We start from the raw sequence: 18,057 nt of genomic DNA, 5'->3' as shown, positions 1-18,057 counted from the left end.
AATATGAATTGACACAACGGTGCAGAAAAATCCAATGCAAGAACTATTTATAGTTTCTAAATACCATTCTACGGGAAACCATAGCCCAATGTTGCAAACGCCGATATTTTGCGCTAAAAGTAGAATCTAAGTCACACTCCGGAATGGAATTTGAAATAAACTTAAATTCGACGAAAAATATTCGTAGAATAAGAGATCGCCACAAAAAAATCAAAATGCTCCCATCTACTGAGTTTGGTTACAGAGAAGCACCTGATTTTCCATATCTGTGACTCCTGCGCTAGCGTGACGTTTTTACGGAACAGTGAAGATGATATATCACATCCGTTATACTTTAGCTCATCAATTACCGGCAGAGATCTACGTCTGAGGTAACACAAAGCCTGTGAGCTGATGCAGCTTTCGGTGCACAGCCAAGTGGCCTTGGTATTTTTTTTACATCGTTCACTGCATCAATTACCGTAATGCGCGCCAGTTTCCTGATCCTCATTCGTCATCCATTCACGCAACACCCTTTTTACCCGACGAAAAACAACCCGGCTTCACATGTTTACTCAGAATAATGGGCCATTATGCATGGATAAGTTTTTCTAGAAGTAAATTACAAATGGCCTTGAACTACAAGTTTCATGCCCCAAATCTTATGCGTATCCATAAACTCCAATGAAGGAAAAAGGAATGAAAGAGAAAAAACTATTGGTTCACTGGAGTCACAAAAGAACTCAACTATGAGAGCATATAATAAAAGGCGTCTTAGGTATTGTAGAGATAATTGTAGGAAAAAGAATTAATTTTACTTGAAATTAGCGAAGATTTCAGGAAAAACGTGTCGAATAAAATTTAAAATCCAAGGGCTGTTTCGCACATTTGCTTTGCTTGCACTTTTGATTTGCTTGTGCGTCAAATGCCGGAAAAAAGTATTATGGGACTTTTCCAAGCATTTGATGCCACTGACGCATGAAATTCCTTTCCATAATCAGTCTGTGCTTGAATAATCCTTTATGATGAGATCTCTAGTATTTTTTAGCTTGACTCTACCATTTGAAAAATCTCTCGGCAGAACCGTTAGCGAGGGAAAATACCCCACTCGATGAGCGTCTTTCTACCACTACCGCCCAGTGTGTTGGCAATACAGATCATGTCATCCAAGGGGACAAGACAAGAGAAAATGAGAACAATCGATTTCGAGTTGGCGGACATTACGCTGCCGAGATTCAATAAAAACCCATTAAAAATATAATCACCGACTTTTACCTCGTGACAAGTTTTTTTTTCATTCGAGAAAGAAGAGTCGTGAGATATCTGTCTTGTGAAGTGTTCGATATCGAGGTATAAAAAGGGCAGGGTTGTGGAGCGAAGTGTGTCGGCGAGGTCATGTTGTAGGTGAGATGCTGGACCGGGATGGAAAATCCGCGGCAGACTTAACACGGGTAATCGCACCGATCATCCCCCCCTGGATACCCTTTTCTCCGCTCTTCATCCCTTCCCACTGGCAAAGAACTAACTCCTCCCAATCGTTGTCCGCGTCCCGAACAATCTGCCTTCACAAACCCTCAATCCTCCCCCAACTCTCTTCACCCTCCCACCAGCCAGTTGGAATCCTAGTAACCTCCCCAATAAACCCCTTTCACCGCCCTTCCACCCTCATCAGATCCCTTTTACCCCTTGCCATCCTTAATTCCTATCAAGACCTTCACGTTACATCGTCTTCCCCCTTTTATATATTTTTATTCAATTTATTTTTTCTCACGCTCTTTCTCTCTCCATTTCACTCAACGTCCCACACCTTCAGAAATCCTCTTCGGCCCCAGGGTCTTAACCACTTTCTTCATCCCTAACCCTCGCTCAGTCCCTATTTTAATCTTTTCTAATTCCCCCTTCTCTCTGCTTTCAGCTTTCTCTACCATTCTCTCTTAAACATGCTATTCTGTGTTTTTGAGGATTTTCCGTCGGAAAACGTGTCGCTAATTTGCCTAATCAGATTCGGTTTTTTTTCCTTTAGAATTCCCTCCAAGGAATTTTCCCAATTCTTTGATGTTCCAAAAATATTTTTTCTGATAAAATAGTCCCTTCTTGGGTATTTAAGTAACAGGACTTAAAATGCTCAATATGCTATTTTCATATTAAAAAAATACGTGAAACATTTAAAATCAACGTGTACATCAGTGGACGGAAAACAACAGGTGCATTCTGGAGTTAAACGTAAGCACAATTCCGCATTATTTCTCATGTTTTGATGACCGTGAAATGTAAGTATTCTTTCGCTCCCAAAATTTACGGCCGTCATAAATTTCGATAACTTTCATCTGAAGACATTTTAGATAATCCCGAATGCTCCAAAATCGTCCCTCTTCCATCGGATTTGATTTCGGATCACGCCTCCACGTAATGCCTGGGCTACCTGCATTATTCCCTCATATCCCCACCGGTCTGCCTCATCTTCACACGCCCCTCTTGATTTTCGGACACCTCGAAATCTTCCGACCTTTCGCAAACCTCCCCTGCTAAGGCCTAAAAACCCGCCTCATCCCCATGTCTGCGCCGTCAAACGTCAAACGGAAAATAGCCCACCGCCACATTTTCCTCCACATCACCTGACCTGCCCTCGCCCCATTTCCACCTTTTCCCGACTTCAAACACCCGAAGCTGTCCAATCAACTTCACCACTGGACTACGATCCTTTCACAATGCTGGGCACAGAACTTTGGAGCCTTCGTCCACTCCGCCCCCATCGCACAGAACCAGTGTCTCCAGCCAGCGGGGTTGGCACTAGGGACGAGGAGGGTAGTGATGGATTGTGGTCCGTAGGATAAAGTCTCCGAAATGGAGGGTTTAGGTTTGAGGTTTAGCAACCTCGGGGGAAGAGGAATATCTTCCGTTGCAGTTGTATGGACGAATAGTTGCCGGCGTGGGTGGTTCGGATTTGGGTGCAGCGGGTACGTGATCCTGATACAAATTGACCGCAATAAACGCCAGGGGGCACGGCTTCAAGCTTGAAACGCCTCTCCCACTCAGGCAGCAGCAATAGACGGGTTTTTTCGTCTCATTCTCTCTTCCCGCGTCACAGTGCCAGTCAAAAGATTTCAAGAATGGACATCTCTCGGATACCCTTTTCCGCCGGACGTCACGGCGGGAGAGGAAAATATGCGATTGCCTATTTCCTCGTTCATGTCAACAGCGTCGAATAGAAAAGCATCTACTGAGCTATCCTTTTCCTCCTTCTTCCACACGTCATTCCAAAGTACCCTGGAACTTCCTGCAAGGAGAAGAATCTACATTTCCTAAACTTGGACTCGGCAAACAATTTTTTTATGAGGATATATGATTAATCGTCATTGATTATTTGAGGCCAACTTCTAGGTTTCCTATTCAAAAATTGTCTAAGCAGCAAACCCAAAACGCATAAATAATTGCATAAAGCCCTTACTTTTATATGTTCACCACTTATTTTTACCGTCATTTTCTTAATGCTTCGGTAAAAATATAAAATGCGCTATTAACGTTGAAAAGCAACACACGAAAATAACGACTGTCAGCATGAATCTATTAAAATAATTCTGTTTACATATATTATCATCTCTTATTCATCACCGTTTATAAATCACCTCAGAATAATGTCTGAATTATCAATTCATTTTTATGGCCTATAATTATTTCAACATATATTTACATAAACCGTGTGTGATCATCCATGCAAATATCTAGACATTTGAAAAACTCCGGTGACTGAAGTGACATATTATCTTACACCTAAGATTTTATTCCATTATAAATCAATGAATAATCAGCTTTAACGCGTATTGGCATTCTTGGCTGCAAACGTGTCTGTATAATTTTGATTTTATCTATCACCTTATCCGTATATTTTTACAAATAAGTATTAATTATTCATCATTAGTCATGTATTATCATTATTTTGCTAAGTTTGCTATACTGCTTTTTGTTTTCCAATTTACAATTAATTATGCTACAATTTTATTATTCCCCAGGAAAAAATTATTCTCCGCAAATTTAAATTAAAAAAAAAATTATGAATTATAAAAATTATGTCAATTATAAATTATAATTAATAATTTTATAAAATTATAATTCATTAGATTATTTGGACTCATGTCTTTTGATATGAAAAGCGGAATGAAGGAAATGGACTGATTTCACTAGTTAAAATTCACTACTAAGGCACGAGGGAACGTGTCCCCCACCCCCCCGGCCAAACGCTTAAAATTAGACAAAATTTTTCATATGTTTATCATTAAGTTCGCTTTGTTTTGAGTATTACGGCGTCTCAATCATTTAGTTTCACATTAATAACTCTCATGTTAAAATAAAGACAATATTTCTTACAGTAATTGTTTTATCTTATTTTTAATCTCACGTTGAGAAGATCGTTCAGACACTTGTGTCCGCCCAGAAAGAAGTCCTGGATTCATTCCTGCCAACCAGTAAACTCTAACTATTCAATACATTAAAGCCTAACAGTAGATGAATATAAAAAAGGAAGCAAATTCCATAGATTAATTCCACATGTTCTTTGATCGGCGAATACATTTTTTCTTGCACCCTGTGGCAAGGTTTAAAATAGATACTCCACAAAACACATTTTCTCTCTTGGATTCTATGATTCATCCAAGTGCTCCAGTAACCTATGGTGCAGCACGCCAAGTCCGAGAATAGATGCAGATAAGCACGAGTACTCGGCGTAAACTGAATAAATCCCTCTAATTCATCCGAGATGTTCAGCACATATTTCCCTTCACATTCCAGGATAGAAGAGGAAGCATCCGTAGCCTGCACCATCAATATCGTCAGAGCGAATAGTTGAACGAGCGGCATAATTAAGAGCTTAGGCATACATGCGCTCGATGTAGCCAGAAATGTTGGTAAGTATTGAATATCGCCTCAGCTAACAAAAGCGTGTGGATAAAATAAACAAAAACGAATCAGGCAGGAGCATAGAGAGAGAGCTCCAGCGTCGGTACGTGTTCAAGGACTCGTGTTGCCATCATATAAATTAACGTTGGGTGGGCTATGGGAGGGAGGAATGACGCGTGTGGAGCTTTTGTGCGTGAAATAAAATACAAACAGCCCAGGGGGTGGTTTTTTATTCCAGTAGCAGCGTCTGCTCGGAAACAAAGGGTTGCAAGAGGACCACCCGAGGGTATTGGAATAGGTGAAGGGAAGGGAGGAGAGGATTTTTAAACATAGACATGCTTCACAAACTCGATAGTTTACTCAGAACAAGTGAAGGAATAGGTTTATGCACATTCTCTTTATTTGAGGAAGCGAAGTTGGAAGTCGCGAGTCTATCCAGCATACACTGCTCTCCGTTGCCAGAATAAAGAGAAACCAATTGTATTGACTAATGCTCGACCGGAAAGCGAGCTATAAATGGCTCAGTGAAATCCAAAAGCAAAAAATAGTCGGCGATGGAAGTAGAAAATTATCGATGAAATAAATTTCATGAATAATGGGCAGCAAGAATGGAGCCGAGAACGTAAGGCCTCGCTTTGAAGTGAACACAAAATTTCCCTCACCTTTCCAGGAAAGGGAACGTTTATGGGACAGGGCAACAGAGCTTTTCACTTTTTATTACATAACTTTCAATATAAAGTGAACTCAAAATGAACCCGCAGAATAATAAAACAATAAATTAGGGGAAACGCACGAGAAATGGAACATTAAAAACTGTAAACTGTTGAAAAATTACTTTAGACACCATACGGTTTTCTTACGAAAAAATTACGTTTTCAATTACGCCTTCGAGGATCCTCAAGTCGGCCTATACATATTTTGTCACCCATCGCGCATTTAAATGTGTTTACAAAAGTCACCTCTCGCGTCGCTGACGGACAAATTGATACGAGTTTCACGGGAAAACATGGTGTAATTAGGGGTATTAACAGACATATATACGCATTATAATGTGATCTATCAAATTCATAACTTATTAATGCTATTCTTCACAATTACAAACTTTATAATGCAAAAATTGGAATATAGTGAATCGCATTGCACTCATCTCCGCGCCGAGGGCATTTTTTTAAACCGAATTAAAATACGACCCAAATGGCAGCAGAAATTCAATTCCAAAGAAAGCCTTCTTTGGAATTAAATTGGGCCTCCTCTATAAAGTCCCCCTGAATATATTACTGAATAAAATTATACAGAAAATTTAGCCTAATGGCATCGGTAAGATAGAAAAATAATGATGGCGTAAAACGAGAGCTACGGCGAGACAACCCTGGGATTGATGACCGCCGATGTTAAAAAAAATCGCATTGAGCATTTCAAAGCGACTAGTGAGCTAATATTCTCGCATGAGCGAGAGAATTTCTCATTGGAGAGAGAGAGGGTGGTCGGACGCGAGTACAGAGGTCAGCGGCCCTCTTCCGGTCTTCCTTCCCGATTTTCCTCTCGTCCGACAGAGCCGACCGAGGTGGGGAAGCTGCCGGAAGGCTAATGACACCCAACTTCTGGCTTTTCAGCGGCCGCCAGCTTCGTCGGTGCCAACACATTGGGAGCGGCAGATGGGTGCAGACGGCATTCTGGCGGTGGAGAGGAAGGCTTACGCGGGGGCGGAACAGGAAGGAAGGAGGGTGGGCGAAAAAAACGTGCCAAAAAGCGTATCTGTAGGGTAGGGAGGAGAGGGCAGTGCCTTTTTCTCTGGCCTCCGCGAAGGCTGCGGAAGACTGGTTAAGTTCCGGTCTCGGGGATGAGGAAATGAGAGAAGACTTGATGGCGGGAAGGAAAGCAAACACACGTGTCTGACGGGCGTTTTAGTAAAGGCGAGTGTAACCTTAGCAACTATGGGATTTTACTCTTTTGTCCAATGACAGAAAATCATATCTTTAATTAAAAAAAAAATTAGAACACTTCGATGTAACGTTTAATCTATCTCAAAACGTGTTCTTACGACATTTATATACACACGGTTATGAACACTGATAGTAAAAATTTACCGATTTTTTCGCTTTCGACAACCAAAAGTATACAAGGAAATGGTGGAGAAAAAAATGTCAAGAACTTTTTAGCCCTGGATATCTGATGCCAATAGGAATCAAAATTAGCAATCATGTTTCGTTCGCACCATTTTTAAACTACAGAAACTTAAAGCCAAAGCGCTTCGATTAGCTGTGAGTTTGCTCTGTTGCCGGATGCTCTGGGCAACTTATATGACTTCGAATAATTTGCCTGCCGTAGATCGCGATGTATCCATGTAACCGTGCAAACTCTCGGCCAGTCGGAGCGCTTGGCTCAAAGTCTCTTTAGTTTAAAAATGGTGAACTTTCGACCGAAACATCATTTAAATTTTGGTTACTACCGGCATCAGCTATCCGGAGTTAAAATATGGTGGCACAATTGATCTCCACCCAGTATATTTATTATAATCACTCTATCACTGACAACAGAACGTTACGGTATTATATATATCAACGAGATACGCTTATATTTCGAAGGTTTTTAATTACGAAATAATTTAAACATGCAATGCAAAAATATTACACTCAAATAATCCATTTACACTAACACCCATTTTTAAGGAAATAGGATCGAAGTTTAATACCAATAACTGTAAAAAAAAAAAAGCCTCTAAAAACTATCTTGGCACCACGATTCGCGTTTAATGGGCATATCCTGTTCGTTTCACAATATCTGGATACATTTGTAATTCTTCAGTTCGGGAATTTTTTTCCTTAACAATTAATACCTTGCCTTCTAACTATTAGTAGGCGCCGATTTCCTTTTGAACAGATAATTTCTCAGAATTCCTAGTTTATGGGTTCTGTTCACAAAGGCATTATGTGTATTATACCCTAAATTTAAATTCTGCTTCAAATTGATCCCAGGGTGTAGCAGCATAAATTAACAATTTGATTGGCATAGTTCTGTAGTCTAAATCATGAGGCTTTATCCTCTGCAACAATTTTCTAATCAATGCAAGAATGGTCTCTTGGTTGGATAACTATTGCTTTTATTACTTTAATTTTTTAATTAATCAGGCGTAAATTATTAAAATAGTAATTTACACCTGATGATGATGATGATGATTATTCATCGAAATCTGGGTCGCCTTATTAAAAAAGAAAGAATTGCTCTAAGCAATAGTTATCCAACCAAGAAACTTAAAATAGAATACCGCACAGTTAAAAATGAGTTAGTGATTTTGTTCGTGAATACAAGAATGAACTAAAGGGTCATCACTGATGCCAGATGGATTCCCCAATCTGAAAATACTGCTTATTCTCTGAGAACTGAGGACATTAAGCGCTTAATACAGGCAAACACGCGCTGTTTGCTGAATTGGGCCTTTGTTTCATTCTACACCATTGTCTTCAATGCATTGTTCACGTCACCGTATCCTTTTCAGCCGAACTGGAAGGCCGACCACGCCGCCGCTTGCTCGCAAAAGGAGGGAGGAAGTCAATACTTTTCACCCAAAACACCCTCGGGGCTGTGCCAATGGAGGAAGCGTTATCGGCTAGGTTTTAGCGTGTGAGAGAGTGAGGGAGAAATGGAGAGCTTCACGCATCGTTTAACGGCAGCGCCGAGGTCTGGGCGGAGTCGGCCAGTTTATCTCCCGGGCGACCATCCCTCAGGGCTCACTCGCTCTCACCCTCCCCCCAATGCGTCCACCTCAGCTTGTGTGCGATTTTCTCCCTCCCTATCCCTTCTCCCATCAAAGCTCTCTCCCGTCCCCCTTTAAATAACAATAAAACAGCGAGCGAAAGACAAGTATCGACACTCGAATTAATTGTCAAGGGAAACATTCCCCCGGACCAGGAATCGAATTCTTTGCTATTATGCTAACCTTAAATTGTCATTGATATTAGGTATTATAAAAAGCGTAGTGGTCTACGCCGGTATCCAAAAGTATATTTTGTGCTTCAGTCGAGGGAACTGGTGAAATATATCGTCAAAATAATGAGAAATAGCGTAACGTCAAGGTATTATAAAATTCCCTACGATGAATCAGATTTTTTTCGTACCTCTTCAATGAAAGATATAGTATCGACTACAATACAGTAATATCTTATTTTTATAAATAAAGGGAGTTATAAAGACATACATATTTAATAATCCAGAAATCAAACGCAGATGAAGTAGCAATTTGATTTCTGGGCTCTCTTCGATTTCAAAATTTTTGGTCCGACCGTAGGATATAATATGTACCAATTAGCGTACATATTTATGATTCTAATACATATTTTAAAAAATATGTAATTTAATCAACTACTTGAGCCGCCGCCATTCGACTAAACATAATCTGTTTTGTTTCGAGGGAAAATATCCTGAAACAATTGAGTTACGCTAAGAAACAGATAGGCCTAAAATCAAGCAGAGATTATTCCTCTATGCATTTACTTCACGATATAATCTTTAAAATATGGAGTAGAAACTGACATAAAAAGAGGATATGATAAAAGCATGTCATTTGAAAATTAAAATAAAAAATACGTAAAGGTTTCCTAAAAATGATTCAGGAGTTTCTCCAATTTTCTTACTAATGAAGCCAATAAGAAATCTACTTAAAGCACAATCGAAATTCAAGTAAATACATACCCTTCTTCACGATTTATATTTCCCATTACACAATTTATATTAAAGCAGTGCTGCCAATCGATGGGCCGAAAAAGGGAATTCTCCGTAGGCACACAAATAAATATTCAAGAAAAAACTATTTACAATTTTTCATTGTATCGGTAGATTTTTAATGCCTTTTTCTTCCCATCCTCACCGGAAACACTCTCGCTGTTTGTCGGCCCAATTCCATCCTTCATTCGGCGCCAATCCCTCACTCCATTTACCCTCGTCAATCTCCCCTCGATTCCTGCTCCCCGGCAAAATCCCCGCGCAACTAACCAGTCGCCCCCCGGGAGGCACAGCCATCAATCCATCCTTCCGCCATCCCCACTGCAAAAAAAAATCAAACACCCCCTCTCCCTCTATCTTTCCCCTCCTCCATTGCCCTGAATCCCCGCTACCCCCTTGGGTCCTCAACCCGTAACTTCCGATGCCTTTAGCCCGCTCTTCCTTCCCTTTAAACGAAGGCTTTTACCCCTTTTGCGCTGTCTCGAGCATTCCCTCGTGCCGCTTGCACTCGATTCCGCTCCACATATGCACCACACAGAAATTCCCCGAGTCTCTCACCCCACCGATAACGTGACTAATAGAAATAAGATGACTCTCGAAAAGCCGAATTGATGATGTTCTTACAAAAATACTTTACCTAATCGTTAAGTTCGTTGAAGTTGAAAACGAAATTTGTTTGGTTACAAGAAGATTTTTTCGCTCCATAATCAACTCTACAAAATGCCTGATTAATATCGAATCCAAAATATAGTCACTCAGTGTACAATTTCATGTAGGTAGTAATTGACCTAGTAGGTTTCTCTGATGATATTATTACCATGTATCATTCCCTTGAGTGAGCCGATCGCGAATGGTCGAACGTCGGTCACTAGCAATGCCAATCACGACCGATGTCGGTCACGACCCATGTCGACCACTAGCCGCAAAGCCAAGGGGTGGAACTTTGGAAGCTTCAGCCTCTTCCTCTCAACAATCCCTGTAGAATGACAAATATTATTTATTTTATTGATACTTTTGAGTTAACATTTTGGGGCAAGTAACGACGCAGGGATTTATTTGATTAGTCCTTTGTATTATTTCACTTAAGATATACAAATTTATCTTTAGCACTCCGGTGTTCAAAATAAAGTTTCCCTTCGTAGTAATCGATCTTGATCTAAAAATATATATCCTTCGAAAATATATCTCAACGCCACATTAAATAATTCATCTCTGATTTAAGCCATTTTTTGATCGCGAAGGATTTTTGGGAAGAGCCGTAAACACTGAGAAGAGCATGAATGTATGAGCTGGTATAAAAATAGTGATGGCCTATGAATGACATTCAAGCCACAAATATCTTTGAAAAATGAAAAAGTAGGAGCAATTTCCACAATTTTACATTTATTAATACTACCGGTTTCGCTTTTCAGCATCTTCAGACCTGATGATGCTGAAAAGCGAAACCGGTAGTTTTAATAAATGTAAAATTGTGGAAATTGCTCCTGCTTTTTCATTTTTCATTATGTCACGTTTCCACTCCATCTCGCCTGAAACCTCAGACTACAAATATCTTTGACGAGTAGACAAGAAAATAAATGGGATACCTGCACCTTCGCGTACGCCGTTTTTGACTTCTCGCTAATTAGGCAATAATAGTTGGCTTAAGGAAAGTATAAACTATCAAAAATCACGGGAGATAACAATTTTCTCATCATTATCCACATGAAACCATTCTTTCTTTATTGACTTAAGAAAATGGAATGTCATCATCGGTCATAAAATTCCTATACTTGGGTAAAATAATCATACGCAGTCACCATATTCCCCAGAACAAACTGAAAAATGCAGTGTTACAAGTTAACTTACAACAACGTTATATTATGCAGCATTACTTTATTTAAAGAATTAGCTGTATTTCACTGATTATATGTTGTTATTTTATTCATTAAGTTATCACATTTATGCAACCAACTTTTTGTTTCGCTGCGAATTTTAGGCACAGCAATATATTAAATTAATTCAAAATGTGTCGAACCACATAACGTCGTCTTCAACCAAAAGCTCTGTCAATACATGGTCAAACCAATGCAGCGAGTTGATAGTCCTGCCCCTCAGGCACAAGCGTCCAAAACTAATTCAAATCAATTTACTTATTCTGACGAAGTAAAATTTTTAGATGGCAAAATTGAGTTAAGGTTAATGAAAAACAACATAAATATTTTTGTTGGTCTTTATGTAGCATTAAAAAAATATTAATTGTAAATACAAGGTACGTTATTTTGTAATAATAAATTAATTTTAATTAAAAGTTTTATTTTATTGGACGAATAGGAATAATAAAGGAATTAACACAAAGAAATGGGGGAAACGAGGGATCCGTGGAGCACCATAAACCAAAGAAGAACCCGGTGGATGTAATAAGACACGCCATAAATGTAATTGAGGGGAAAACTGAAGAAGAACTCCCTGGAGGATGACTGAAAATATATAATCCATTTTTTTCGAAATTAATGAAAAAAGCCGACGCTGGTTGTATTTGAACTTTATTATGAGTGGCCTTTATATTTTTCTAGCTCAGAATCCGCAAGTGACCTTTTTACTTACTTAAGAAATATTTTCAAAATCCCAGATTAAAAAATTGTACAAAGTCAAGATAGAGATAAACTACATGACTATTTACAGTGCTCAAAACGTATTTCCTTTTGAGAGTATATTCATGTTTATTCAAAACAAAATGCCTTTTTATCACTAAATAGATGGAAATGCAAAAGAAAATGGTAGAGGGTCATAGAAATTTTTATAAATCTCAGAGAACCTTTATATTGTCCTATTTTGCACTTTTGATTAAATGAAGTAGTAAATATGGTGACTAGTCTTGTTTATGACGTACACACAAAAACGTTTAATTTTATCATTTCTCACTAAGCAATAAGAATTATTATTGTAAAGCATTACCTTGCGGTGTCAGTCCCGTATGCGACGACTCTCCCCAATTTACCCTACAACGAGCTTTTCGCAATACATCTGTTGAGGAGACCACTAGTCCAGGGGCATCTCCTCTCTGGAACTCCATTTTTCGTTATGACTACATTTCATAAAGTCAAACGAGCAATGATTTTAACTTTCAGCGGTATGTAATCAGGCACTCATAGTCATGTGTATGAATTGAATCACAAAACAGCTCAAAAATCAATTTAAATGCATAAATAATTTTCAAATAATGAATTGAAACATATTATTCTGAAATAATACTCTAATATTAATTATATAATCAAAATAATTATAATTATTCGCCGCATTTGCTTGAAAAATAGAGTCCATTAACAGAGGGAATGATGCTTTCGAACGCTAGGTTGCCTTAAAAGGATTTTAGGACCCTACTTACGTATCTCCATGGAATGGTATTTTTTAGTTCAAGCTTAGTTGTAGATTTGATCAATTTTCAAAATATTTAGATTCTACCATTAAATATAATGCATAGATAACTTGTAATTCATGCAATCACTCAATCATTCTCATCAATAGCACATAATGCTATAAAATATGTGATGCAACAGCTTTATCAACAGAATAGGTCTTTTATCATCATTTTGTTATGGAGGTTTTAAAATTGACACTGTTTTTAAGAGTTAACCTCAAAATATACGAAACAAAATTTTAATGGTGAGGTGGAATAAATACGTCAGCCCAATAACCACTACACAAACAGGATAGTACCCCGATAGAGTAACTTTACCCTTACGTAATAAAAATTTATATTGCCTTTTTACCTGCAACAATTATATTACCTCCGTAAAATATCCCACTCTCCAGCAAAAAGAATAAATATCCCATGCAACATAAAAATGCCCTAGCAACCGCGAAGCACCCCCTAACTCATCGGCAGCCTCCATCCGTCCCAAGATTTTTAGTCTGCTTTTTCGTACGAAATTGGATTTTTGTCGTACCACCGTCCGCTAATTTTCTCCGAAAGAAATATTATGGGTGTCAGAGGGAGTGAAAGAGAAGTGTAGGATATGGCTTGGATGAGGGGGATGGACTCCTTTGGAATAGAACGGGTGGAAGGAAGAAAAGGAGGGATGATGCACTCGGGAAAGAATAGAAAATAATCTGGCCAAAGTAAGAGAAGGGCTTTATTGTGGCCCCACTTTGTTATTATGCACTTTCCATTTCAGAGACTCTCGACTGTGGATACAGTTAAGGAAATTGGATTCATTGGCTCTTTTCTTCCTCCTTTCATCACCCCTCGTAGCAAGACCATACCTTCCTACTCATCATTCCCTGCTTCCCTTCTATCCACCCCTAAAATCTCTTTCCCTTCTTCTACTAAAATGGCTGTTCAAGAAACTTGTCAAAAGGGGTGCCGCTATGAAGGTTTAGGGAGGTTAACTTTGTGATAGGGAAGTTTCACTGACTTTGATAGTTATTCACTATAACTGTTTTCATACTTTATAAATTTGGCTTAAGCAGCGAATTTTAACGTTTAAAACAACCGAAAAAAGATTCTTTGAACATTATATCAACCATTCAAGCTTAAAAAAAAGTATTCCTTTCCAAAATCAAGAGCAGCATAAATGAACTTGATCCCCGGAACTTAACCTGGGGTGGCCGTAGGCAACGAGACTGGGTTCCCAAAAAAAACAATTCTCGGGACAGTTTTCGATGGCCCATAATTTGGCCATGAAATCGAACCTGGGGGGCTGCAACCCTTTCCATTGCTATTTTCTACCATTCCTACTGTTTACTCCTGCATTGTCCCTCCAATAATGTTTTTCTATCTTGAACATGCTTTTACAATTAGTGTTCGATTCAATGTAAGGAATGAATTTATGATTTTTCTTGGTGAAATAAGGATACAACCTTGGTTGAAAAATTAAGAGGTGAGAAAAACTTGGCTCTCACGTAGATTTTTTCTGTAAAGTTACCAACCGTGTAAAGATTTAAAAGTTCTTAAAAAATCGTCCATAATATAGCGGTTTCTAACTTTAGCCTTAATTATTAAAACATAACAACTAGTAACATATCACAAAAATAGGTAATAAAGTAACTGTGTTCACGAAATAGGCAAGATTAACAGACAACAGCGCCACTAACCGCATTGTAGCAATTGACATTAATGGTCTTTTATTTTGCCCTCGATCCTTTTTTGGATAATAATTTATTCATTTCTAGCAGCCTCTATTCTTTAAAGTTCATTTTATTCCGCACTCACAGCATGACATGAAATGAAAGATAAAATATCACTCGGAAAAAACCGCACAAAATTTTGCACAAGCAGCTATGACCCAATGATCACTGCAAATACGTACTGCAATGAACAGCCTGCAATCGAGATGATGATTGCTGAGCCGAAATTACATCTTCATATTTACGGCGAAACAGAAACCAACATGGTACCAATGTTTCAACAATGTCAGAATACCAAATTAAATTAGCAGTTGCCCCAATTTTGCGAATAAAATAGCAAAAAAAAACAATTCCATCAAGGTTATGCTGGCCCTACGTTTTGCTTGATTCAATATGCAGTGTACATTGAAACGCGGGAATTAATTAATTATTGCTGCGAATTTGTAATTCAAAACACACTGCCACAATTACCTACTTTTCAACGTTTTCCACCACACGCAAAACAAATAAACCACCTATGTTATTTACATTCCTGTACCTCATTTGAAAGTCCACCCTCATGCATAAAACACGACAAAATACAGCGATTGAACTTCTTATGATTAAATCAGTTTATTACAAATCGGTGAGACGCAGTAGATGCATGGAAAAACTGGCTTGGCAATGATCAATATCAATAATTCGAACTAAAAATACTTCATTTGGTAATAAGAGGTGGTAGAATAATTTGGATCAGCAGTTTTACATTACAAGAAGCGTTAGAAATACTGGTTCTCGCTCAATTTTCCCAGGCAATACTAAGCAAGTCAAAAATGCGATGGCAGAAAAATAATTATTTCGTGATTGATGAAGTTGTGATAAAAGAATCTTTGATAGGGAAATGCATTCTTGATATTACTGAGGTGAATTACGTAATGTTTTCATAGTCTAGACTCCCCAAAACATAATAAATCACAAAAAGCAGCGTAATTTCCCAGATACGAGTTTAATATTTCAACCGGCTAGAGAAAAAAACTTTAATTACTTCAAATCAACATTTTACGGGCTGTAATACACGAGAAGCCATCCCATAAGGTGAATGTATGACTAATAATAAGGATTTCCTCCACTTCATAATACTGCTTCTTGAATAAGCATATTATTTCTTTCGATAGGCATGCAAGCACCCTTCTCTAACCAGAGACCGTTCCTTCCACTCCCCCATTCTTCTTTTCCACTCGGTTACCACGACGAGATTTCGCGGTGAGTGGGGAAAAATTTTAATGGCGATACAAAGTTCCCGTCACTCATCATTAGCCTGCCCCGTAATATAAACGTCTTTTTTTTCGTCTTCGTGAGAAAAGGGATGTGTTTTTATATTTTCCCTCACGACGCGTCGCCCCAAGTTACTCCCCAGGAACGACCAAGAGCGAAGGAAGCGAATGGTAAAGGAGGAGGTCGAAGGATGGGAGGAAGCGGCAACCGACCAATAGGAAGACCTTTCCGGTCCACTCTACTCTTCTCCCTCCCCTCCTTCTCCATCCCCATACAAACACATACATCACCCCCGTTTCTCTTTCTACACCCCTTCCCCCACGTTTTTATTACCTCAAAGGGTAGGGTAGGGTATGAGACGCACGGTGGTACCACAGGGTAGTATTCTCTTCCCATCCTCCCCCCTCTAGTTGCCAACGCCCAAAACCCATGAAGTCCGTTCGCAGCCAAAGGGCCCTCAGTCTCCATGGTCCCCCTTTTTCCAGGGTCGCAACAAGAGGGATTTAAAAAGGAGCCTCGGCACGCATTCGAAGAAATCTCCCTGCCAGCAATCAACTAGGGCTTACTTCCACCCACCACGCTCAAGGACTTACCCTCTTCGCTTTCCCTGACAGCTTCCCTTAGCCTTGGGTCCCCTCTTTCTTGGATCCTAAGGGTTTCATTGAGTGGTCTTTCAAGTTCCACTGATCACTGGTTCGGAGATTTTCTTGAATGCACTCAGCGAAGGGGCGGGAAGGGGAAATGCTAATTTTCGAATAAGATGGTGAAATAAATTGCCTCTTGAAAAAAAAATGCAGCCTAAATATTGGACCCAACTTTAATCTCCTTCAGATTCTTAATGACGAAATGGAAAATTAGACATCCGCATCAGGGATACCCGTTGGTAGTACCTTCAAAGAACTTTGAAAAGCTAGCCTTACGCAAAATCAAACAAATTATTCTTCCAGTGCTAACTTTTCAAACATACAGTCAATGCGTGTGCAAATGATGTACGTTCCAACACAAATACTTATGGTAGGGAATAATCTATACTAGAGCCGAGAGTGGAAGACTGAACTGCCTTGATAGTCTTTAAATATTTATTTTCTTATTTAGAGACGCGTAAAATTAATGATTCTACAATGAGTATTGAGATAGAGAAGGGAATTCACCATTCCAAATGGCTGTTCTCCTTACCTAAAAAAATGTTTTCTGTCTATCTGGAAATGATCATACCAACTACCATACCAATACTGACTAACTACAAAACTAACATACCAATGATCATACTATTGTTTAAATATCAAAATGAAATTAAGAAGAGGGGAATGCAATCATTTTCAATTTTTTTATGAAAGGAAATAAATGGCTATGTAAAAGAATAAATTATTTTTAAAGTCATCACATCACACCACACTTATCATGTAGCTGGTATTGTTACAGTTGTGCTAGCAAAGTTTCTCGTGCAAACAAATTATAACACCAGGTTTTGTAGGAGATTTTTAAATGTTCTAATTAAATATTACCTACTTTATACAATTACCTTTATTAAGCAAGCAAACTTTATTTAAACTTATTCGACAGTGATATAGTTCATTTTTAGCACTGAAACATACTTCCTATTCTTAATTACCACTACCTACATCTGACACCCAAATCCAGAATCGGTTTCAGAAAAGCGTTCAATGAAATTAAACAAATGCTTTCTAGTTTTAATTTTGATTATATTCTATGCATAAACTAGAGAAATAAGTTAATTCTGAACAAATTGTATCTTTTTTAAACCAGGTATTAAAGGTGGACATTAGTGTGCGAGGCTCCGTTAAGCCAATCACGTTAGGGAACAAAACACTAAATTGATTTCTTTTGGCAAGACCCTTACATTCCGTGGCTTGACGGCATTCAACCAAGTCAACCAATCATCTCCTGAGAGACTCCCATAAGAGCATCTGTCCTCATCTCTTGAACCAAGGGACGACAAAAAAAAAACACCCGGATCCACACTCGAAGTGATCTCCTCCAATACGAGAGAACACAATATGATTGCCCCAAAGCCACTCCCGCACCCAATCCCTCATCAGGGACGTACTCCGCCCGTAGCACTCATCCGTCGCGTCGTAACCA

This window comes from Ischnura elegans, chromosome 1 (assembly GCF_921293095.1).
Source record: "Ischnura elegans chromosome 1, ioIscEleg1.1, whole genome shotgun sequence".
Taxonomy (NCBI): domain Eukaryota; kingdom Metazoa; phylum Arthropoda; class Insecta; order Odonata; family Coenagrionidae; genus Ischnura; species Ischnura elegans.
Note: the sequence above shows the minus strand (reverse complement) of the source record.